Below are 25351 nucleotides of genomic sequence, written 5' to 3'. Positions count from 1 at the left end.
TTTACAAGATGAAATATGAAACAGTTTTCAAGTATATGGAAAAAAGATTTCTATCTCAATAGTCATAAAAAACAATGAAGAACTTTTTAAGTTATATCCCTACAAGACTGGCAAATATTCTATGTTTATATATATAAAATAGATTTTATATATTACATGTAAAATAATATAATAGCATGATATATGTAATATATTTTATATTGCATATAATTGTCATTTATTTATATATAAACACACATATGCGTAAGTAATAATTAATACCCTCAAGTGTAAGAGAAAGCCAAGATAAACATCTTTAAGTTTAATTGCCAGTGATATCATCTTAGAGAATATATTCTAAATGCAAATTTCTAGGCATTAATATAATTTTTGCAATATTATTAATATGGACTAAAAAGTGGTAAACAACTGATTTATTCAATGATAGAGATATGGTTAAAGTAAACCAACACATATTATGTTGCTATCAAAATTATATTCTGAATACTACAATACCATATAGCAAGAAGAAAACTTATATGTGAATTAAATGGTATGAAAATTGAGAACATAGCTACTATTAACATTTTTTTTTATCTCTAGTGTATTTTAAAGTACTGTGTGTGTGTGTGTGTGTGTGTGTGTGTGTGTGTATTTTAGGCACAAAACCTTGGAAACTTCCCTGACTTCTTGCTGTCTTCTACAAACCATGTACGATCCATCAGGAAATCCTTTTCACTTTACCTTCAAACTACATCCAGAATCTGACAACTTGTCTGATTTCACTGCTACTACAAAGTCATTCTTTGTACTTGCTTCTGCAATGCTTCTTTTAGAGCGGATTCTCACTCTCAGAGGCCCATGCACTTCCTGCTTTGTAATCATGCCATTTACCGCTACCCACAAGGATGGATATATACCTTCCTTGGGCTACTTTTCTTTCCTTAAAAAATGGATGGCCAAGCACACAGTTCAAAACTCTGATACTGAGATGATCTCTTCCCACCAGTCATTCAGTCATTCCTGAGGAGGGCTATAGTATAGGGATAGGGCATTTTCGGCTTGCATCCACATATCAAGCCAACACAACTATAAACATCAATTGTCCATAGGCTCTTCCCTATGGTATACAAGCGAAAGTAGAGGACGCTGTGTAGCAGTGGTTCATAATATGGGTTCTAGGCCATTTGCTCATGAGGTTTTCATTTATCTCTGAAGGCACACTGCCTAGTCTCTTGAACATACCATTTCCAACTTAGGAATGATGGTTGCTGATGCCTCCAGTCCCATGACTTATTAGAACTGAAATAATCAACTGCATGGTAGTTGTTTCTGGTTATATGGCCATTTGATGACCTATAATAAAATATTCTATCTCCATAAGGACCTAATAGCACAATGGATTCTGTTTTTTAATGCTATATAGATTTCTGCTATAGATAGCATGGCCTGACACCAGAACACTAGGATTCTATGTTGCAGTCCCCTGAATGGGCTTGGCCTGAATTCCACATGGTATCTTTTTCCCTTAGCGATGGCATCTAAGGTCATACAGTGTGCTATGTCTAATGGCCCAAGTGGCAGAGTCATCTGTACCACAGCTGGGACCTAATATTAAGTCCTTTCCAATTCTAAACTCCATTTAAGGTGGTACTCTTCTGTATCATTCACTAAATAGTCTGAAGCAATCTGTGGAATATGGTGCATGCAGAAGCGAAGATGAACAAAGAGCCATGGCGCTTCCTTTTTATTGGTGAGACATGAGGGGCAATCACTGGTATTTTTAGTTTAGAGATGATATCCTGGTTTATTGTAGACCACCAGGCCCTCACAAACTGTATTCATTTGATGAGCTCTTGCTCTTATAGGTTTCATCTACCAGTATCTGAAATGCATATATCTTGCCAACTCTTCCAGTGCATTAGGCAGAGCTAGCTTTTAAAAAAAAAATCTGATTAAATAGATATGAAAGGTATTATAGACAAATGTGAAGTTGTATAGGAGATCCAAATAACATGAGATCCTTTGTAACCCTGGGGTAGTTTTATTCTTTTCCACCTGGCCTTCCTCCTCCACTGTGATAACTCTTACCCCACAATGCCAAGGAATTGGGGTGTGTGTGTGTGTGTTGGGGGATTGCTTTGAGAAATCAAACATATCTATGTTAAAATGATCAGTGTGTAGTTTCATAAGTCCAGCGCACTCACTGTGCACCAGATATGCCCAGGATTCTTTTTTATTGCCTGGTCACCATAAATTATATTCCAGGGGAAGGAAGAGGTGTATAATAAAGCTTCAGGTCCTAGGTCATTAATGCAAAAATGGGCTCTGCTTCATGCAATCTTCAAAATATCTAGAGAGTACCTTTTTCAAGTATTTAGAAACCTAGTAAATTGCTATTAGTCTGCTTGGAAAAGGATGGGTAAAATCATTACTGTATATCATGTTTTTGTTTGTTTGCTTATTTTTTTACTGGATTAAGAATTCTGTCCTCTTCTTCAGTCAATGGGTTGCAGGTCTAAAAAGATAATCATTTTTATTAGGGGGGGCTTTATGATTATTCACCTTTCATTTATTTTGATTATATAGGCTAATTCATATCCTTATTGCCTGCTCATCTACCTTGCCCTCTGGGAACTCTATTTACCACCTTAATAGGAATCTGTGTATTAGGGTCCTTTTGCTGTCACTTCAACTTTTCTGCTTGTTGCAATAATACCTCCCTCCATGCTCCTAATAACTAATCACCATTCGGTCTCTATTATTTTGGGGATCCTATGGTCCCTATTGCCATAATGGAACCAATTTCTGTGGATCATCATTCACTCCAAGATTATAAGAATCATGCCAGCAGAAAGTGAATACCCTCTTCCATGGTTCTTTACATAGTGGCAAACTCTGTCTCATGAAAGAGTCCTCTCATACTGATAAATGTTCCATTGTCAAATTTTATGTTTGCCTCCCAACCTCACCTCCCCCAAAATACTATTATTATTATTAGTAGTAGTAGTAGTAAATATTATATCCTTCCATGTAGTCTCTTTCCTTCCTTAACAGGTCTAGGATTCTCCCAGTTGGCATATGTCAAGACTTACACCTAGTTATTGGTCTGATGACTAGAAGAGAAGTTTGGAGCATATCTTGAGGAAGGCATGTGTCTTACAAGGCAAGGCTCTGCATCATCTGTGAGCAAGTGTATGGGGAGGGTCCTTGTCTTTATTCAAGATAAGAAAGATACTCTGATAGGCAGAGAAAATTCAGGGAAATTTGGTGATTCCAGATCGTTGAGCGATTCAACATAATGTTTCTATCCCAGGTCTCATGGTCCCAGTTACTTTCATTAGAATTTCTGATCTGGACAGGTTTTAAAAATGCATCATCATCAAAAAAAAAAATCAAGATTATCTAGGAGCTCTTCTTTCATTAAAATTAACTTTACAGATTGATCCTCTGCTTCTTCTGAGCTCAACCTCTAGAAGATGATTTGCTTTTATATGCTGCCATAGAACTATTCTGACTTCTTAATTTAGCTTTTAATTGGTTATTTGACTTTTAATTTTTCACTTACTTTCACTATCTTTCTCCAATACATTGATAGCTCCCAGCAAGAGGCACATGACTCTATAATATTTATCACTGTAAGATTCCTAGAAACTCTCAAATGTATGAGATATTACACCTGCCAGAATATTTTCTTCCATATATCATGTCTCAACTCACTACTGGTGTAAGTTTTCACATTTACACCTCTGTAGGATTCAAGATGATGTCAAGACACAATCACTCACGTAGTTTATTGCAGGCTGGATTACAAATTCTCATTCTAATATGTAAATAATTTTATAACTCAGTAACTAAAGGACAAACAATCCAATCGAAAATGAGCAAAGAATAACAAATAGCAAATAAGCATGTGAAAAGACATCCAACATATGGGGTGCCTGGGTGGCTCAGCTGGTTAAGCAGTTGTCTTCGGCTCCAGTCATGATCCCAGGGTCCTCAGATACAGCCCTGCATCAAGCTCTCTGTTCAGCAGGGAGTCTGCTTCTCCCTCTCACTCTGTCTCTCCCCTCATCCATGTTCTCTTTCTTGCTCATTCTATCTCTCTCAAATAAATAAATAAATATTTTTAAAAATACTCAACATCATTATTAGGAATACATAAGTCAAAACCACAGGCAGATGCTCCTTTACACCTACTACAATGACCACATTCAACAATACAGAAAATAACACATGTGATTGAGGATGTGAAGGAACTAGAATGGAAATAACATTCCATTCTGACAATTAACCCAATGATCTTTCCATTAAAGTCTATCACTCCCTATAATCTGTTTGTAATGAAAAGAGTTCATACATTACCAATGGTGACATATAATAATACAGTCATTATGGAAAACAGTTTGGCATATTTTCAACAAGTCAAAACAAATACCATACGAATAAGAAATATCATACCTACAAGGGCACCTGGGTGGCTCAGTCAGCTAAACATCTAAGTCTTGATTTCATTCATGTTATGATGTGAGTGTCATGGGAATGAATCCCACATTGGACTCTCAGTCAGCCTGGAGTCTGCTTGAGATTCTCCCTCTCTCCCTGTCCTTCTCCCCTCTCATGCTCTCTCTCCCTCTGTCTCAAATAAATAAATAAATACATTCTTTAAAAATAAAGTCATACCTACATCTATACCCCCCAAAATTAAAAACAGGCTTTCAAGCAAAAACTTGAAATATGAATTTCAAACATGTGAATATTAGTAGTCATGCTACTCATATAGGGAAAAGGCAGAAACAATGCAAGTGTCCATTAATGAATTGATAGATAAACAAAATTTCATATCCATATAATAGAGTATTCTTTAGCCATGAAAAGAAACAAAAGACCCTCAACTCTATGGTCAACTAATCTTTGACAAAGCAGGAAAGAATGTCCAATGGATAAAAGACAGTCTCTTCAACAAGTGATATTGGGAAAGTTGGATAGCCACATGCAGAAAAATGAATCTGGACCATTTCCTTATACCACACACAAAAATAGACTCAAAATGGATGAAAGACCTCAATGTGAGAAAGGAATCCATCAAAATCCTTGAGGAAAACACAGGCAGCAACCTCTTCGACCTCAGCCACAGCAACTTCTTCCTAGAAACATCATGAAAGGCAAGGGAAGCAGAGGCAAAGTGAACAATTGAGACTTCATCAAGATCAAAAGCTTTTGCACAGCAAAGGAAACAGTCAACAAAACCAAAGACAACTGACAGAATGGGAGAAGAATTTTGCAAATAACATATCAGATAAAGGGCTAGTATCAAAATATATAAAGAACTTAGCAAACTGGACACCTAAATAACAAATAATCCAATCAAGAAATGGGTAGAGGACATGAACAGACATTCTGCAAAGAAGACATCCAGATGGCCAACGGACACATGAAAAGGTGTTCCACATCACTCGGCATCAGGGAAATACAAATCAAAACCACAATGAGATACCACTCACACCAGTCAGAATGGCTAAAATTAACAAATCAGGAAATGACAGATGCTGGTGAGGATTCAGAGAAAGGGGAACCCTCCTATACTGTTGGTGGGAATGCAAGCTGGTGCGACTACTCTGGAAAACAGCATGGAGTTTCCTCAAAAAGTTGAAAATGGAGCTACCCTATGACCCAGCAATTGCACTACTGGGTATTTATCCTAAAGATACAAATGTAGTGATCTGAAGGGGCACATGCACCCGAATGTTTATAGCAGCAATGTCCGCAATAGCCAAACTATGGAAAGAATCTAGATGTCCATCCACAGATGAATGGATAAAGATGTGGTATATATATATATATATACAATGGAATACTATGCCACCATCAAAAGAAAGGAAATCTTGCCATTTTCAATGACTTGGATGGAACTAGAGGGTATTATGCTGAGTGAAATAAATCAATCAGAGAAAGACAATTATCATATGATCTCCTTCATATGAGGAATTTGAGAGGCAACATGGGGGGCCTGGGGGGTAGGGAAGGAAAAAAAGAAACAAGATGGGATCAGAAGGGAGACAAACCATAAGAGACTCTTAATCTCACAAAACAAACTGAGGGTTGCCAGGGTGAGGGGGTTAGGGAGAGGGTGGTTGGGTTATGGACATTGGGGAGGGTTTGTGCTATGATGAGTGCTGTGTGGTGTGTAAGTCTGATGGTTCACAGACCTTACCCCTGTGGCTAATAATACATTATATGTCAATAAAAATAGAAAAAAAGTTTTAAAAAAAGGAAAAAAAAAAAAAAACCTGGGCAGAAGACATTCTTCAAAAAGAAGACATACAATTGCCCAACAAAGATATGAAAAGATGTTCAACATCACTAATCATGAGGGAAACACAAGTCAAAACCACAATGAGAGATCACCTCATACAAGTCATAATGGCTAATGTCAAAAAGACAAGAAATGACAAATGCTGGCAAGGGTGTGCAGAACAGAATTTTTGTACACTGTTGTTGGAAATTAGTACAACCACCATGAAAAACAGTATGGAGATTCCTCAAAAAATTAAAAAATAGAAATACTGTATTTACCTAAAGAAACCAAAAACAATAATCCAAAATGATATATCCACCCTTGTGCTAACTGCAGCACTATTTACAATACCCAAGATAGGGAAGCAACCCAAAGTCCATCAGTAGAAGAATGGATAATTGTGGAACATTACTCAGCCATAAGAAAACGATGAGCTCTTATCATTTGCAAGGGCACTGATGGAGCTAGAGGATACTATGCTAAGTGAAATAACTCAGATAAAGATAAATGCCATGTGATTTCACTAGTATGTGTAATCTAAAAAACAAAACAAGTGAACCAACAAACACAGATACTTAAATACAGAAAGAGGACTGGGGACTGCCAGAGGGGAGGTTGGTGCATTATGGGCAAAACAGACAAAGGAGATTAAGAGGTACAAAGTTCTAGTTATGAAATAAGTCACAGAGATGAAAATACTGCATAGGGAATATACTCATTAATATTGTAATAGTATTGTATGGTGAGAGATGGTGACTACATTTACTGTGGTGAACATTAAGTTTTATAAAGAATTGTCAAACCAATATGTAGACTTAGAATACTAGACTTACAATACTATATGCAGACCATACTTCAATTTTAAAAATATGGAACAGTACTAAATACACAAAAACAGTAAGTTTTATATGATATATACGTAACCACAGGAAAGAATAATATCCCATTCAAATTCTGCTGCACAGGACCGAGGTATCACCTACATTTTTATATCATATTCTTTAGAAAACAGACTGTACCGTTAGGACATTTCTTGGAGACAGCTATAGCGAACAACTGTGAGCGAATAAAAGCAGAAGGAGAAGTCAAACTGTGGTGCAGTTGCAAAGGAAGCCTCCACCAATCCTACTACTAACTCTGGTAATGGCTTAATCCTTTGAATATTTCAAAATTAAGGCAAGGGATAAGATCTTCATAGTTGAATTCCTACCAGATACAGACTGTTCCCAGAGAGGGGACCCTAGCATAAAGTGAAGCTGTGAACTTTGGCCAAGGCCGGTTTCCTGAATAAGGACTCGGCCATAAAGCATTGACATCTTCCACTATCAACAGCTGTAGAAATACAAGCCCCAGCCTTGAAAAGGGGAGTTCGGCTGGTAACTGTACCACAGCCAACAGTACACCACATAAGGCAGAAACACTTTCTGTTCCTACATTCTGATTCACCAGCATGGAACAAAATTGATAGCAGAATTCCATTCTGACAATTATCCCAATGAATTTTCCATCAGAGTTCACCATTCCCAAGAATCTGTAAGGAAAATAACCACCTCTCCAGTCTTTTTGGCCATTTTGGTTAAGGGAATGCTCTGCAATGGTGATGCCTATCTAGATGTTCATCCTTGGTTGGGCTACAAGTCATAACTTTTCAGGAAAGCCCGGATTGCAAATTGTCTCTTTCAAAGTCCCCATCACTTCTCATCGAACTTTTATGTATCCATAGTCAGTGAAATCATTGACTAACTGTAAATAATTACTTTTCTTTAACCAGGTCCCCTTGAATACTTCCATTTACTTACTAAGCTCTTCCCAGCTTCATAACAATTTTTTCTTACAAAAGGCAGCATATGGTCCTCTTCCTGGTACTTCTCTCATGCTTGTGGAGCTGGTACTTGGAGTGTTTTGGAATGCAAATTTCCTTGGGATCCTCTGAGGAAGGATATTGGAATACAAAGGTTTCAGAACCTTCGTTTTGTTTAAGACATACTGAGGCACAAATTACTCTTGGAGACCTTCCCTATGGACTCAAGCTGAAGCCACCTTCTGTGAGATTATCAGTAGACTGAGGGAAGAAGGAAAGGAAATAGGAGAGAACAAAGTCATGACTCAATTGCATATGGATCTTATTTCTGGTTCTGCAGCTGGAAATCTACCCTAAGACTCTACCTGTAGACAACTATGCCATATATGCAACTAAGACCTTAACTTTTGCCAGCAGTGTAACAAGAATATGTCCCTGGCAAGATAATGCCACACTAAGGTTATACAGGAAAGAGTCTTCAATCCAATTATAAACTCCCTAAAATTTGGTTAAAAGCACTTTAATGATTACTTAACTGTATAACAACAGATGGTTTTGCTGATTTCTTCACAAGCTTGAAAGCATTTGATATGGTGTAATATTGGCTACATAAGAAGCAGACTGGAGAAATCTTTTCTTGGTGGGGATATGGTTTCCTATCTTTTGCTTGGATAAATGACTTCTTGCTCAAAAGAACAACATGGTTTATCTTTTCAAGTGTCCTAGACAGGGTGTTGTTTCTCACATTGTCCTCAAGAGCACCTTCACACCAGTGTTCTGAAAGCTACGTCCCCAGAGATGTTGGCCATGAGGAGAGTATGCTGAATGTAAGAACCACCCTAATGGGCAGCTGTGGCCTCTCCAGACAGAGAGCAGCAAAGGAGACTGGGCAGCCAATCTGCAGTGTGCAGCGTCACTCTGGGTTTATTTTGCTGAAAGCCAAATGGTGGAAATTCAACTTCTGGCTGTGTAAGGAAAATAAACAGAGACAATGGCATTTTCACTCTCCTAAGCAGTTTATCCAGATCAATATGGGAAAGATTGCTGCTTCGCTGTGGCTGATCTGAGCCGTAATTAAGGATTTTGCTCTCTAAGGTTGGCGTGCCAGCCACCTTCATGAGTATTAGGGTATTGAGTTTCTCTTTCAAAAATCACGTGGCAAACACAACTGAGGATGATTGTTTTTTTTTTTTAAAATCCATAAGCTAGGTGTGTTTAAGTTTTTCTAAGATAAATTTAAGATTGAGTAAAAATATCCCCATGGTTTTTTTTTCCATTATGAACAGATCACATCATAATATAGCAATGTGTTCTTTGCCTTTTAGTCTTACTCCTTTTTTATTATATTTTATTATTTTCCCCTTTTGCCCATTCTACTTCTCTCACTCAGCCTTCAAACCCAGCTCTAGTATCACCTCCTCCAGGAAGCCTTCCTTCACTTTTGCTTCTTTCTGAGATCATTGTAGTGGTTGTCTTCTATTATTTCTTCCATAGAAAACACAAGATACGATGAAATTCTTTGACTCCTGAACTGTACTAATGGCTGGTTGAATAAAAGAGTCTTTTCTTTCTTGAATCCCTGACTCTTGGTAAAATTCTTAAACAAAGTCATGCTAAATAAATGTGTAATTATTGAAATTTTGACTATATTTGGTTATTCAAAAAAATTACTACTTTGAGCCATTACATACTTTAAAATTAAAATGATCATTCCAAAGACAAATAATATGTATATGTTACTATCTCTTGCAAACATATAATTATAAAATGTGGTTCTTCAGTGAGTGAATTAAATGGCCTGTTTGAGAAAGGTGCTTTCTGGAAATATATTCCTTGGAACTAGTCTTTTGAAAATGAATATACAGAATCATTTATTTTTGACAGAACAGTATCCCCAGGAATAAGGGAAACCAATATTTCTAGAATCCTCTTATAGGGTTTTCATAATTATCAGTACTTGAAATTTTATCTCAGCCTTTACAAAGATTGCATTAGCATAAAATGTTGTGTTCTTTTGATTTAATATATTCTTTGAAGGGGAAATATTCACCAGAACTAAGAGTTGGGATAGGAAATTATTACCTGCCAGGTGACAAACAGTACTTTACACTGATGAGAAATGTATTTTTTTAAATGCAAATTACAGAATTTGAGTTGACACTCAACCCTTTTGGAAAAAAAATTGCAAAATCCAAATTGAATATCCACTATTAAAGTAATAGGGCTAGTAATAGTAATTGTAGCAAATTGCAAATCCAAAATTAATGTGTTCTTTTTTTGAATGTTACCTGCATTATTTCATTTTGTCAAATCGTGTCTATGCCATGATTCAGCATAATTAGGGTTCCTTAAACTAGAAAAACATGATTATACTTACTACATATGATTATTTCTTTGGAACACTGGGCTGAGGATGTGGGTAAATAAAATAGTTTTCCTGATTATCGTGAGGTATTTTGTAGACTATAACTCAGCAGATCTTTGTCTTAGAAGATTCTTCGCCTCTTAGAAACATAAGACCCCAGAGAAATGATTCTGTTCTTTACTAGTATGCGGTTGTAGTATTACAGCATTCCAAATACAAACCAAACCCAAAGACACTATTCCTGCTTCTATTACATTCTCTACAACACACAATAACAAATTTATGTACCAGGAATCCTTCCCCAAGTGTTTGTACAACCTATTCATCTCACGGTTCTCCACTGAATGAACACATTCAAAATAAGTAGAAATACTAATTTCTCAAGAAATGTCACTGAAGGCATGGGGTCCTGACTGGTCATCAGGTACCCAATCCCCAAAGAAACTGCCATTGTAACATTGTAACAAACTGTCATTGTAACAAATTCCTGCTTTTGTGCCTACCACTAATTGCATTTGTTGAGAATGTTACCTTCCTGTGTTCAGAATCCTTTAGTGAATTGTCAGTGAATATCCTAACCTCTTACTACTGTCTGTAAAATCCTACCAAATCTAGTCCCTGCCCCTCATTCTACCTTCCTTGTTCACAGTCTTCATCACTCACTCATATCCAACTTTCTTTGCTGCTTTCAAATATACTAAGCGCTTTCTCAGTCTAAGACCTTTCAACATATAAGTCTGTGTTTCCTTCCAGAGACAGTATTAACTCCTTCTCTGCCTTCTTATTCTGATTTAAATGTCATCTCTTCAGAAAGCCTGCCATGAGCATTTTTTCCCACAAACTCTTCCACCAACAAAGCCCCCATTTTCACTTTAGCCTCATACAAATCTCTTCATTTTTATTATTGCACTAGTAATTTGTTAACATTCAAAATGCCTTTAAAACTGAAGAAGGATCTACCTCCATGAGAACATAGTTCACTAAGTCTGGATTACAAAAATCTTTTCACCATTATAGTCTCAAAGTACCTGGTCCTCAATATATATTGGATGATGGAATAAACAGGTATATATATTTTTTCCCAGGTCAACTTTTTTGTGCTGTTTTATCCATTGCTATACAGCCAACCACTCAAACTGTAATGACTTAAAACCACAATAACAAGTGATCATTTATCATGGCTTCTGTGGGTCAGGAATCCGGGAGTTTGGCTGGATGGTTTTGTTTGGGATCTCTCCTGAGGTTACCATCAGATGACAGCTGAGACTGAGGTCATAGGAAAGCTGCACTGGGTCAGGAGAGTGTAATTCCAAGGCAGCTCACTCACAGGACTGGCAAGGTTGTGCTGGCTTCTAGCCTGAATTTTTGCTTCTTTCCATGTAAGGCTTCTTGAACGTCCTTGTGGCACAGTGAATTCCTGCAGAGGGAGTAATTCAAGAGATGGGGGGGAGGGGCAGAAGCGGCAATGCCTTGCATGACCTAGCTTGGGAAATTATACGCAATCACTACTGTCATACTTCATTGGTCAGCAGGCCAGCTCTGATTCAGTGTGTGAAGAGACTACATAAAAGCACGAGAAAACTAGAAAGAGGAAATGAAGAACTTTTGGAGTCTGATTACTACACAGGCGTCAATTTATTTCTGGCTGTCAGAGCTCTGATTGTCCTCTGATCTCCAACCTTTCCGCCCCCACCAACATCCAATGCCTCCCTTCAAACCTCTTCCCCATCTGTTCTTTTCTCCTTATAATGGACAATTCTGATTCATTTTCTAGACCCTGCTAAACCACCTTCATTTTGCCAGAGTATCAGCCAGAACAAACAGCAATCCATGATACCCAGCACTAGCATATGAGCTCAGAAGTAACATCTCCCTATCCCTTCTCTTTCCTTTTCTCTCTCTCGCTTCTCCATCTCCCTGCCTCTCCTCTCTCACAGACACACATGCTCCTCTGACTAGATAATACCTGACTTGTCAGAGGTAGGCATTTCAGAGATTGATTTTAAATTTAACTCTTAAGTAAGTGAGAAAAATTCAGGCCAAAATTATGTAACTCTCAAAAACATACAAGAAATTGCTCATGTATGCAAGGCCTAATTATTATAAAGAAGGATTTATTTTTCTTAACAATTTGATTCCTTTTCATCCACCTTTCCTTGACCTCTAGCTGGTATTAAATACACCACTTGTAAGTTCCTTAATGGCAAACCTCCTATTCTCTCACTTCCTCAAAGAGTGAGACAGCTTATTTTAGCCAGGTTTAAAATTCATTTAAGATTCATGTATGCCGAGTTCTAGACAAAACACTAACCTTTTGGTGTTTGGCCTTAACTTTGTCAAACATAACTTCCTGCCTTAAAGAAAAAAAGTTTTAAATGTTAATTAAAAACACTCAAAGTGTCTTAGTCAAAAAATAGTCCTGAACTTAGACCTATTCTCGCCTACAAAATGATGAGTTACAGTATGAAGCATATGGATTAAATGTCTCTGCAAATTTAATACAAACTCCAAAATTAGTCAGTATTTGGAAAACAGATCTGTGTTTTGATGAATTAACTAGTAAAATGTTTGAGCATAATCTAATATAAATTGCAGTCATATCTAATTCCTCATATCAAAATTGGAAGCATATGCCCTGATTATACTCAAAATTTTCCAGATTTTTCACCAGGAGTTCAAAAGTTTAATGGGAGCCAAAGGAAACTTATGGTCAGATTAGACAGTTGATGTTAGTAACAATGACCCAATGTCATTTTCAGCCTGAACCACTGAAGTGAACACTGAATACAAAGGGAAGTATTAGATTCTTAGGTCTTAGGATTGAAGAGATGATTGAAAATATAGAACATTTGGTCTTCTATGGGAACATGGATTCGTAAGTCACTCTAATTTCCCTTCATTCATGATTTATAATTATATTCTTCCAAAAGGGATTTGAACTGGTTCACAATAAAATATATAAGCAATTGGACTCAATTAAGCCAAGAGAAGTTTTGCAAGAACACCTGTTTTCCTAATATTTGAACAAGATTTTTTCAAGCATTGATTAAACAAAGATTGATTATTATCTTACTATGTGCACAGCATAGTATGGGGGCAGCAGGCTATATAAATAACAAAGCTCCTGTTCTTTCAATCCAGTGACAGTAGAAATATAGATTATGTTTGTGCTGCATGTAACTACTTTATATAATAAGATGCCATAGGTTTTATGGGAAGTAATAGAGTTTTAAATAACGATATTCACCCTGGCTGAAAAAGAGAAAATAAAACAAACACATTGCCCCAGAGCTTAGTATAATTTGACATCAGGCTCGTTTTTCATCTGAAACAAATCATTAGAGCTTTGCAGTGATTGGTACCTCCACTGTGAATAAATACCATTTTTCCAAAAGATGCTCAAGAGAGATTAGAAATCAATACAGATTCATTTTTATCTTATAATGGGAAATACTGTCCTTATACAGCTATACGATGCCAAGATAGAATCAAGGGGTCAGGGACCTTGTCTTCCCATCTACCATCCTTGCTCTTTTATGTACATGTAAATTTCAAATCTTCTTCATTCTTCTGACAGGTACACTAGAGACATTTGAATTATTTACAGTGTTCCTAATGTAAAATGATATGCATTTAGCCACCGAGCCAAAAATCTTTTTGCAAAGAAACCTAGTTTCAAAATACCAGAGCAGTACAGGATTAGTGGATCTCAACAGAGGTGGAAGGATTAATCTCACCCAAGGTATTTCAACCAACACATGAAGCACAGGGATAAGAAATGAATTCATGATAGCTAATTCTTCCACGACTATCTTAAATTTCTTCTTCTCATACCTGTCTCTTAGTCCTATTTTCCCTGTTCTTCCTTTTAACTCTTTGGATTGTTCTTTGTTCTTTAAGTGGCTGCAATCTGTATAGTATAGGGGAGCTTCCAGAAGCCATTGGTTTGACTTTGTAGCATCGATGGAGCACAATGTTAGTGCGCCCTTCAGTACAGATTCCATTCATAGCTTCACTCTTGAACCTCTGCCCTCAACCCACTCCTTCTCTCCTTAGGTCCACATTATGGCTTATTTTCCAATTTTCAGCATGGTATTAAGATTAATTCAGAAGATACTTTTCACTTTAGGAACACAAACTTGACTCATTTTAGAAGAAACCCAAATGTGACCTCTCCTACCCATGGGTTTGATCCAGTCTTGAGGTCCTTGCATTCTAACAGTATTTCTATACTACAACAGTCAGTATCATGGAACATTAAAGAGAAAAGTCACAGTTCATGTGGTTATATGTGGGATGAGATTAGGGAAAATATCAGCTCATTTACACTTTTCTTCTGAAAAAACAACTACTTTGAATTACAACCCAAATTATAAATAAGGGTAAAAATAATGTGAACATTCTGATTTGGGCTGCAGTTGTGACTTTCATCAACTACTCCTTGCCTATTAAACACGATTTTGACTCTATCTGATGTAATGTCAGCCAAAGATAATTTTGAGACTTGCCCATCTCTTATTTACTATTTTAATTTTGCTCAAGACATTTCATGTTCCCTGGCAAGCGAAGGATAATTTTGGAGGGAAAAGTATTATAGAGTTTTATTTGTTAAAAAGGGAATAAAGCTTCATCTGCAAAAATGTCATAGAACCCACCCCTAAAATGAATACATTGGTAGCATATTAAAGAAATTTTACATCAGCCTCTGGTTTTGTGTTGTTCTTATTATTTTACATTTGTTTATCTTGCCTTTCCTTCCTACTTGACTAGATATTTTTTAAATATTTTATTAATTTATTAGAGAGAGAAAGAGAGAGAGCAAGGGCCCACAAGTGATGGGGAGGGGCAGAGGCAGAAGGAGAAGCAGGATCTCTACTGAGCAAGGAGCCCTATGCAGAGCTTGAATCTGAACTGTGGGATCACAGCCTATGCCAAAGGCTGAAGCTTAACCAGCTGAGCCACTGAGGCACTCCTAGACATTTTTATATTATTTTAAACATTTCAAAACTAACATTATAATAAGAAATTATAATTACCTCTTTTTTTTTTTCAAGGAAACATGGCTTCCCTCAAACTGTTCTAAACCTTCAATAACAATAGTCTATCAATGGATACCACCACTACAAACCCCCAACAGGATTTTTTAGAATTTAATTTTATTTGTTTTTAATTTTAATTTTTTATTCTAATAATTTTTAAAAAGATTTTATTAATTTGAAAGAGAGAGAGAGAACATGCACACACAGGTAGGGGGACAGGAAGAAGCAGACTCCTCGCTAAGATCTAGACTTAGTGGGGGGAACTCAATCCCAAGACCTACAGATCATGACCTGAGCTGAAGGCAAACACTTAACTATCTGAGAAACCTAGGTGCCCCATCCCAATAATTTTTTTTTTAATCTCTGTATTCCATATGTAATGTAAGAATTTTATTCATATTTCCAGTGATTTTGTCAAAAACATACCTATTTACCCACACATACTGTAGGTAAACAACCTAAAAGAGAAGATAAGGACCGAATCTTCCATCCTTTTACAGAGTCTACTAACAGTGCCAGAAACCTATTGTCTATCCAAGTATCTTCACTCGAGTAACCAATAAATCTTCATTAAGTGCTTACTATAAGTGACACATTTCATCTGCTATCAATTAAAGTTGGTACAAACAAAGGATCTGTCTTGATTTCCCCATGGTCACATCGATTCTAATTTTATGGTGCCAGGACATACCTTCCCACCATATTCTTGCCTAAAAATAGGTGATAGAAAAATCACAGGACAACAGAAGTACTAAAGACCAATCCTAGGATTTTCCTTACTTGATTCCTAATGTGCCCCCATTTCATACTCATTTCCCCCAGGTATACAATACTTGCCTCCACAGTCTATTTGCAATTCTACACGTGGACATAGATTTGTCTTTTTGTACTTTGTCTTTTTTGTCTTAGCACCCCTGCTTTAATGGATTTGAATTCTTAGTAACTCTCTGATATTTTTCTTCCAGAAAAACTTGGTAGAATATTCCATTCGATCCTCCCCCAACTTGGCCTCAACTATTGTCTCTAGTTTACAAATGTATTTTGATCACTGTCAAAGGCAGACACTGCTGTAGGTGATCAGTTAGTGTGTTCTGTACAACCACATGGCTCAGAAAGCCTGGCAGATCCCTGTGTATTTTTGTAAAATTGTATATTCTTTGTCCAATTCAAAGGCTGTAATTCCTCCTTTATTCAATTTGGAACTTCCTAATGACAATGTTGAAGGTGAAGCAATAGCAAACTATATTATACCTCTCATTGTAATGATGGAGAGAATGCTATGGGGCTCTCTTACCTTTCTTACAAAATCATTATTTCCTCATGGTGGTGAAAATAATGCCCCAGATCTACTTCTATCTCTGTCATCTCTATCTCCATCAGTATGTTTTTGTTGTTGTTGTTGTTTTGGCTTGGTAGGGGGAGATCTGGGAACAACTTATAAGAACAATAAGGCTTCACCATAAAAATTTGACGGGAAAATTCTAATGATGGAAGTCAGCACAATACTTAAGTATCGCACTAGATTTTGAATTAAATGGGCCTCATTCAAATCTGCCTCTGTCACTAAATAAAATTGGGGACTTTATCAACTGATCCTCTGAGTCTCAGTTTATCTGCAAACCAAGGAAAATAGTACCTATATTACAAGGTTTCTGTGTGTAATGAATTATATAATGGTATGAACCACAAAAGAATAGTCCATCACATGATTGGTGCTTAATTTATGTTAGTGTTTATAACTATGAATGATAGTGATAATAGCAGCTAAAACTGAGAAAATTCTGTAGGCCAGACCCTCTTCTAATGTTATAATACAGAAAATAATCCAAAATGGTAGTTAGTATTATTGTAGGAGAAACCTGTGGCACCAAAGGGTCAGGATATTTGCCCAACCAACATACATTGTAAAGACTGGGCAGAGGGAGGATTCAAAACAAAGAAGTCTGGTTCCAGAACCCCTTTCTTTGACCAAAAATCACTGATCCCCTTGTGTCTGAAAAGTCAGTAAACATGAGTAAGAGATAAGATCAAAGACAAGTGTCTTTAACGGGTTCTGAAATTTGGCAGAATTACACAGAAACACTGAGTCTTGTTGAATTAGAATTATTTTTAGCAGATTTAGCAATTATAAACCAGCAGGGATGATGCTTATCACTTATCACAGAAATATTGACTTTTATGGAGACTGTGCACTATATTGTGTCATATTGATTTAAATGAGATAGAATACGTTCCATCTCAGCTCAATTAAGTGCAAAGAACACCCTTAATAATGGATATCTCATATTGATTTTAGGCATATAGATTGAATAGACTGTAAGCTGACTGAAATTTATGTAAAGGAATTAGCAATGAAGTGATTTAATAAAAAGTTTATTGAAAATAACTAAAACTAATGGAGGTTATTGAAAGATATAAGAACTAATTAAATTAATAGAAAGAAATTGCATTTAATTGGGATGTAATTGGACACTACTAAAACTAAATAAAATCCAATGGAAAATGGATAGGTTAATGTCTGGATTTAGACTTATATTAAAAACAGTCAATGCCTAAAGCAGACCATTATTCCATAGAGGTACCCTCACCACTTATCAGATCTATATAGACATGTTTCCTATACATTTATTTAGAAAAGGAAATGGTAACTTTAAATTGATTAAAAGTTTAGATCAGGTTAAATACACTCAAATTATTTTAAGAGGCAAATTTCTATACAACTTAGGGAAAAAAATATTCTGAATGATTCATAGTTACAAACATTTCTCTTCTAAGTATTCCAATCCCTTATAAGGCAAAACTCTTAAAGTAGGTCATGCTTAAAATTACAATATCTTCACCTACTTTTCATCTTCCTTCTCATTCTTTTTCTTTTTTTGTCACCAGAGATAAAATTTAATTTCCAGAGTTCTAGAATTTTCCTTATCGTATAAAATCTAAATCTCTCCCTATAGGCTTAATTAAATTAACAGATATTTGATCAAAGCAAGGAAGTCTAAGATAATTAAATCTCACAGAAAGTCTGTAGTCTTATGGACTTAAAAGAGCATAAGCTGAGATGTCAGACATCATGTTTTGTATCTTGGGTCTGTTACAATACAGTTGGATGATACTGGGCAGTTTATATCTTGTATGTCCTTATTTAAAGTCTGAGATATAAGGTGTGCTTTCTTTCAAGGTCAATGATGAGGAATATTATGTAAAATCTTATGTAAGACTTTACCTAATGCCTTGCAAGTAGGGGACATGTCTTTAGTATTATCTCCTGCTTTCTCTTTAGGAGATAAGAATTAGGAGCCAAATATGTGTATATGTCTCCCTTCCCTAATGCCACTTATACCTATTCAAATGACAAGGGTACTAAGAATGCTGTATGATCATATAAACCTTGCTTACAAAAGTGGGGAGTCTTCTCTGCCTGAGATATGGGTAGGACAGTAAGTCAAGCCGAAAACAACTCCTCATGGAATAATGACATAAAAAATGGCATACATATCAGTATTAAGCTGGTGGCATAATGTGCATTTTTAGCTTTCAGATTATTTCCTTCTTATAAGCTATTGCCTTAGTAAAGATTCCACTGAAAGCAAAGCCTAAGACAGGACCTTGGAGTTCATATAGTTCATTTTTATTTTAGAGGTGATCACAAGAACTCACCAGAGAGTCCAATAAGGAGAGAGGAAAAGCTAATAAAGTAGATGTTAATAACCTGTTGGTCACTCTGGGCAAATAAATTCATTCTTGCTGGGTGTCCCCTGAAGAACTGCAGAGGAGAAATCATAATGGTCCCTTCAAATTAATCCATCAAAGCTTGGAAACCAAAGCCTGGACTCCACTGATTGAGAGATGCTCCTGGGGAATTAGATTTCTTATTCTTTCTGACTCCACCTGTTCAAGAACTGAGCAAGTTCCCATAACTTCAGAAAATCTGAGGCAATGAAGCTGAGACCAGGCAGGTGCCTAGGTGACACACAAATAATAACTCTCTTCCTGCTGCAGGCCCCCTTTCCAATGTAAATATAGGCAGCCAAGGGGAGGAAAATAGCTTTTCCAAAATCTGCTGGGTTTTTACTGCCTTTTGCTGAAAATAATCCTTATGTAAAAGTGATCAGTTTGGGGGTAGATATTCTGCACCCCTTTCAGTAGTAAGCAAATAGATGAATTACTAAATAATTAGAGTTCAAGTTCTTAAATCATATGCTAACTGTGACCCCCTTTGGATGAGACATGTACTCTCCAGATTGCCCCGAGTCTCAACTGGCTCACTACATTCTTTCATGATACTAGCTTGATGCTTGTTCCATTTGAGTGTGTAATCCCAAGCAAGATATTAAAGAATTCAGTACACCAGGAGGAATGGTATATACACTAGATCTGGAGAGAGAGAGACAGGAAGACAGAGAGACAGAGACACAACACAGATAGAGACAAAGACACAGAGAGATATGGAGATCAACTAGTTGTTTTAGGCAAACTTCAGCCCAAAGCCCTAAAAAATCAATATATACCCACTGACACCATTGACAGCAGTCTCAGAGTTTGGAAAAGACCCTCTGCCTCTAAATCCACATGGCCAAAGGATTTAAATATGGAACTACTTTTTTCCCCAGAGAAACCTAACTTCTCTGAAATTAACAGAACTCACCCATTGGTTTCTTACTAAGGAACTTTGCATTTCTCAGCTAGAACATACATCTTTTCTAAGCTGATGCATGCCCTTTTAAGTGTTGCTCAAAATTGTTTTAATTTTTATTACACATTTGAACTCATCTCATGAGACATTTTGTTTTTCACTGCCCTCTGATTATGAGACTAGTTGTCCCACATCTGATAGCTAGCTTGCAAAAGGGTTTGCCTCTTTGGTGGATTTTTTTTTAAGATTTTATTTATTTATTTGACAGACAGAGATCACAAGTAGGCAGAGAGGCAAGCAGAGAGAGAGGAGGAAGTAGGCTCCCTGCTGAGGCAGAAAGCCCAATGCGGGACTTGATCCCAGAACCCTGAGATCATGACCTGAGTGAAGGCAGCAGCTTAATCCACTGAGCCACCCAGGTGTCCTCTTCAGTGGATTTTATCACGGAAATCTCTTACTTGGTATTTATTATGATACAAAAAAATTTCTAGCAATATCATTAAAACCAAATCACACATAGGTTGTTTTTTAAATAATATACTGCTTCTAATAGAAAGTCTTATAATTAGTTGTATGTGGATATACATATATATAATATCTGCATTAATTCTGCAGAATTTAAATGGTATTGGTTTATTGTAAAGAAAATGCAGAGCAGAGTTTTTCTTTCAATGTACATGAGTATGAAAAAATTATATTATTGTGGTCTCCTGAAGCCTTATATATGTCATCAAAATATTTTCCCCTTTCATTTTAAGGGTTAAGGCAATTATAGAGTATCTTTGAGGACAAATGCATAAGATAGCTTTTTTTTTTTTTCAAGTGTTCTACATTTTATGCTATCTGCCATTAGGGTAAAATTAAACACTAATAGACTCATCTAGGACTGTACTTTGTAAATCATATATATTTAAAATTGAAAAATGCCTAATAGAGTTATTCTGTAATGTTACTTTATAACATATAATACTTCATCTCTTTAAACTTCATTTACATAGTGTTAGAAGTTTACTTCTGAGTCATAAGTTCAAATCTGTTGGTATGACTTTTTAATAAAATACTTGGGTTGTTGCTGCATAGAAAACATGCATTCTTCTTCAAACTTGGATACTTCCTCTAATTTACTGTTGCTGGAACCAACTTCACAAATGAATGGATTAAAGTTCTATTAGAGAAGAAACTCCTTTGTTGATATTTGTCTGTCTTCTTCATTAATGTGCTATACTGCCTAACATAGTGCTTTGAACACATATTCATATATATCTATAGAAAGAGTCATAAATTGATATAGATATGGATATAGATATAGATATAGATATAGATATAGATATAGATATAGATAAACATCCCTGTCCTCCGTGGTAGTAGAATTCTACCCAGGGCCATCAGTACTTACAAAGAATTAGAAGAGAAAGGCTAGTTTTGTTTAGCACATGGGATAAAATTTGGCATTGAATTCTTAGAATTGAGGTCTACTAATGTTAGTAGTAATACAAATATAGAACTGTTTATGATATTATAGTAAGTTCAGCTTATAAAGTTATGTTTATACCTTAAGGCTATTGGTGTTACATTCAAATCTTCCACAACACACTTCCAGTACTCCTTTTCCTATAAAATATTCATGAATTCCCAGATTAAATACTATCTTCCTTCTCTACATGCTTCCAATTTGAAGAAACAGCACAACTCATCCAGAAGCTCACTAAGACTACAGAATTCTTCTTATGTATAATATGTGTTAGGTACTAAGCACATTAAATATACTAATTATAACATTTCAGATAATAAAAGGAACCAAAAAATGGTAGCACATTCATTATCATTCAACTAAAAGCCCTATAATATTTGCTGAAAACAGATGCTGTCTCTTGGACTGCCAATATTTACTTTATTTCTCCTAACTCCTTACTATTTAAGAGCTCAATATTGTAATAATTTTGAATTGTAAGGCAAAACTAATTCTTTTGAGAAAGTCTAATAAGATAAAAAAGGTAAAATTCCTACTATACCATGAAGTTTTTCTCTCTCTCGCTCTTGCTCTCTCTCACACACACCCCTCACCACTATCATAATACAATCACCACATTGAATATTCAGTGTGATCATTGGTTATTTCTCTCCAATTTTTTACGTGTAACTTACTAACACTCTAACCTTTGTTCCCTTAGCTACAGTAGTTATATCTGTGCAGCATAGATGCTAAGAGTATTGTTCCATCATTTTTTATAAGAAGTAAATAATATAACACACATAATACATTTAAAAATTAATTAATAATTGAAATATTATAATATTTTATAATTATTTCATTTATGTATAATATATTTAATTATAATAATTTATAATTATTTTATAATAAAATAATTAAAATAAATCTATAATAATTATTAGTTATTATAAAGACTTTCATTATATGGAGATTGGTACTTTTTCCATCAACTTTTCTACCTACTATATAATATGAAGATTTTTTTTCATATCTTTAAATCATATGGACATAAAATTTTAACCAAAACTTTCTTGATGGAAAGGTTTATATAGATTCCAGTTTTTGGCTGTCATAATTACTGCTATGGTGAGTAATCTTAGAAAAAATTTGTCTAACTCTTTTGTATTTTTTTCTTTGGGATTTTTTTTTTAAGATTTTATTTATTTATTTGACAGAGACACAGCAAGAGAGGGAACACAAGCAGGGGAAGTGGGAGGGGGAGAAGCAGGCTTCCCACTGAGCAGGGAGCCCAATGTGGGGCTTGATCCCAAGGACCCCAGGATGACCTGAGCTAAAGGCAGACACTTAACTGACTGAGCCACCCAGGATGCTTTTGGAACTGATACATTGTGCTAAATTACTAAAAAGAAATGTGCCAATAACCTCCCCCTGAAAGTATGGAAACATACTTCTCCATCTGGGGTAATTTTGTGATAATATTTTTTAAAATTATAGTTAAGGATTAGTATCTTTTTATAGAATTCATCACTTTAAGATTTTCTAAATAGTTTAAAAATATTTGGGGGACATTTGTGTGTCTGAGAGAGAGAGAAGGGAAAGATAAGAAGGAGAAGGATTAAATGAATGAGATTTTATTGAGTATTCAACATTTTGAATGATTATAGCCATATTAGTAATTATGACAGCAACAGCAGTAAGGGTGAGAGTGGTGGTATTTAGTGCTGGTGGTAAAAGTAAGAGAAATAGGTAATAAGAGTTAACATTTACTCCAAGCTCACCATATTAGTTCTTTAATGCTCACAGAATCCTATGTGACAGGTACTATATTTATGCCAATAAAAAAAACTAAACTGATTCTGAGGCTTATTCAAGTAATTTCCTTGAAGTTAGGATTCTAACCCAGGCATTATGACTAAACCCTTCTCTCTAAAGAATTCATTTTATAGATTGTAGATCTACCAACTTTGTTATTTATATAGAAAATGTATACTTCCTAATTGTACTGTTTAAAATTTTTGTGATTTTTAATGTATATAGGTGTTTTTTTTTTTTAATTTAAATGTAGGGTTTCAGTGTAATTCTGCATTACAATCATTCCCCCAGCTAATCAGCTCTTTCAGGAAAATTTTGTTTGTTTGCCTTAAGATTTTTAACACTTCTGAGTATAAATGAATACACACACACACACATATCTATGTGTATACACACATAGATATGTGTGTGTATATGTATATATGTATATATATATATATATATATATATATATATATATATATATGAGCAGGAAGTAGTTATTTTACATGAACAACAGGGCCATTTACATTTTTTACTTTATTTCTAGACCATCTACTTTATTCATTTTTCCCCTGCTATTAATTCTGGGGACTATCTTTGGATATCTCCCTCAAGAATTTAATAATGTTCCCCTTTTGCTTCTACTTGAATTGCGGGATCTATCACAGTTTGATTTGCATATTCTTTTTTTTCCCTCATAAAACTTTTTTTAAAATTTTTTATTTATTTTCAGCATAACAGTATTTATTATTTTTGTACCACATCCAGTGCTCCATGCAATCCGTGCCCTCTATAATACCCACCACCTTGGTACCCCGGCCTCCCACCCCCGCCCCTTCAAAACATTCAGATTGTTTTTCAGAGTCCATAATTTCTCATGGTTCACCTCCCCTTCCAATTTTCCCCAACTCCCTTCTCCTCTCTATCTCCCCATGTCCTCCATGCTATTTGTTATGCTCCCCAAATAAGTGAAACCATATGATAATTGACTCTCTCTGCTTGACTTATTTCACTCAGCATAATCTCTTCCAGTCCCTCCATGTTGCTACAAAAGTTGGGTATTTGTCCTTTCAGATGGAGACATAATACTCCATAGTGTATATGGACCACATCTTCCTTATCCATTCATCTGTTGAAGGGCATCTTGGTTCTTTCCACAGTTTGGCGACCGTGGCCATTGCTGCTATAAACATTGGGGTACAGATGGCCCTTCTTTTCACGACATCTGTATCTTTGGGGTAAATACCCAGGAGTGCAATTGCAGGGTAATAGGGAAGTTGTATTTTTAATTTCTTGAGGAATCTCCCCACCGTTCTCCAAAGAGGCTGCACCAACTTGCATTCCCACCAACAGTGTAAGAGACTTCCCCTTTCTCCACATCCCCTCCAACACATGTTGTTTCCTGTCTTGTTAATTTTGGCCATTCTAACTGGTGTAAGGTGATATCTCAATGTGGTTTTAATTTGAATCTCCCTGATGGCTAGTGATGATGAACACTCTGACCCTTATTTATATTCTCTATGGAGCATATACTCTTGGTATGTCCAACATTCCCTCAGGGTTCACCAGGAACATTTATGTGTCTTCAGTGGCTTCCAAAGAAAGCACATGCAGCTTTTCTAAAAGGGGTTTCTTCTGTCAGTACTTATACAACCCTGTAGTTGGCAGGTGAAAAGTACCAGGACACAACCTTCAGTCAATTACAGATGAAAAGCAGTGAATCAGTAACCCAGTTCCCCACAGTTTATCTGAGAGCCCAACTTGCCAAAAGAAATAACACACAAATAATGCATGTCTTACAGTTCTCATCCCTCTGTCTTACTTCAATTCTCCCACAGGTGCATCCTGCAACTCCCCTCCCAACAAACTGCACTCAGATCTTCTCTTACAGTCCCCTTCTTGGGGAACTTAACCAGAACCAAGCCTTCTTTCAAGCATGGTGTTTATCTTCTCTACTGTATTGGGTGTATCACAAGTCCCGCCTCCAAT

The sequence above is a fragment of the Mustela nigripes genome, chromosome 17, assembly GCF_022355385.1.
Source record: "Mustela nigripes isolate SB6536 chromosome 17, MUSNIG.SB6536, whole genome shotgun sequence".
NCBI classification, from domain to species: Eukaryota; Metazoa; Chordata; class Mammalia; order Carnivora; family Mustelidae; genus Mustela; species Mustela nigripes.
Note: the sequence above shows the minus strand (reverse complement) of the source record.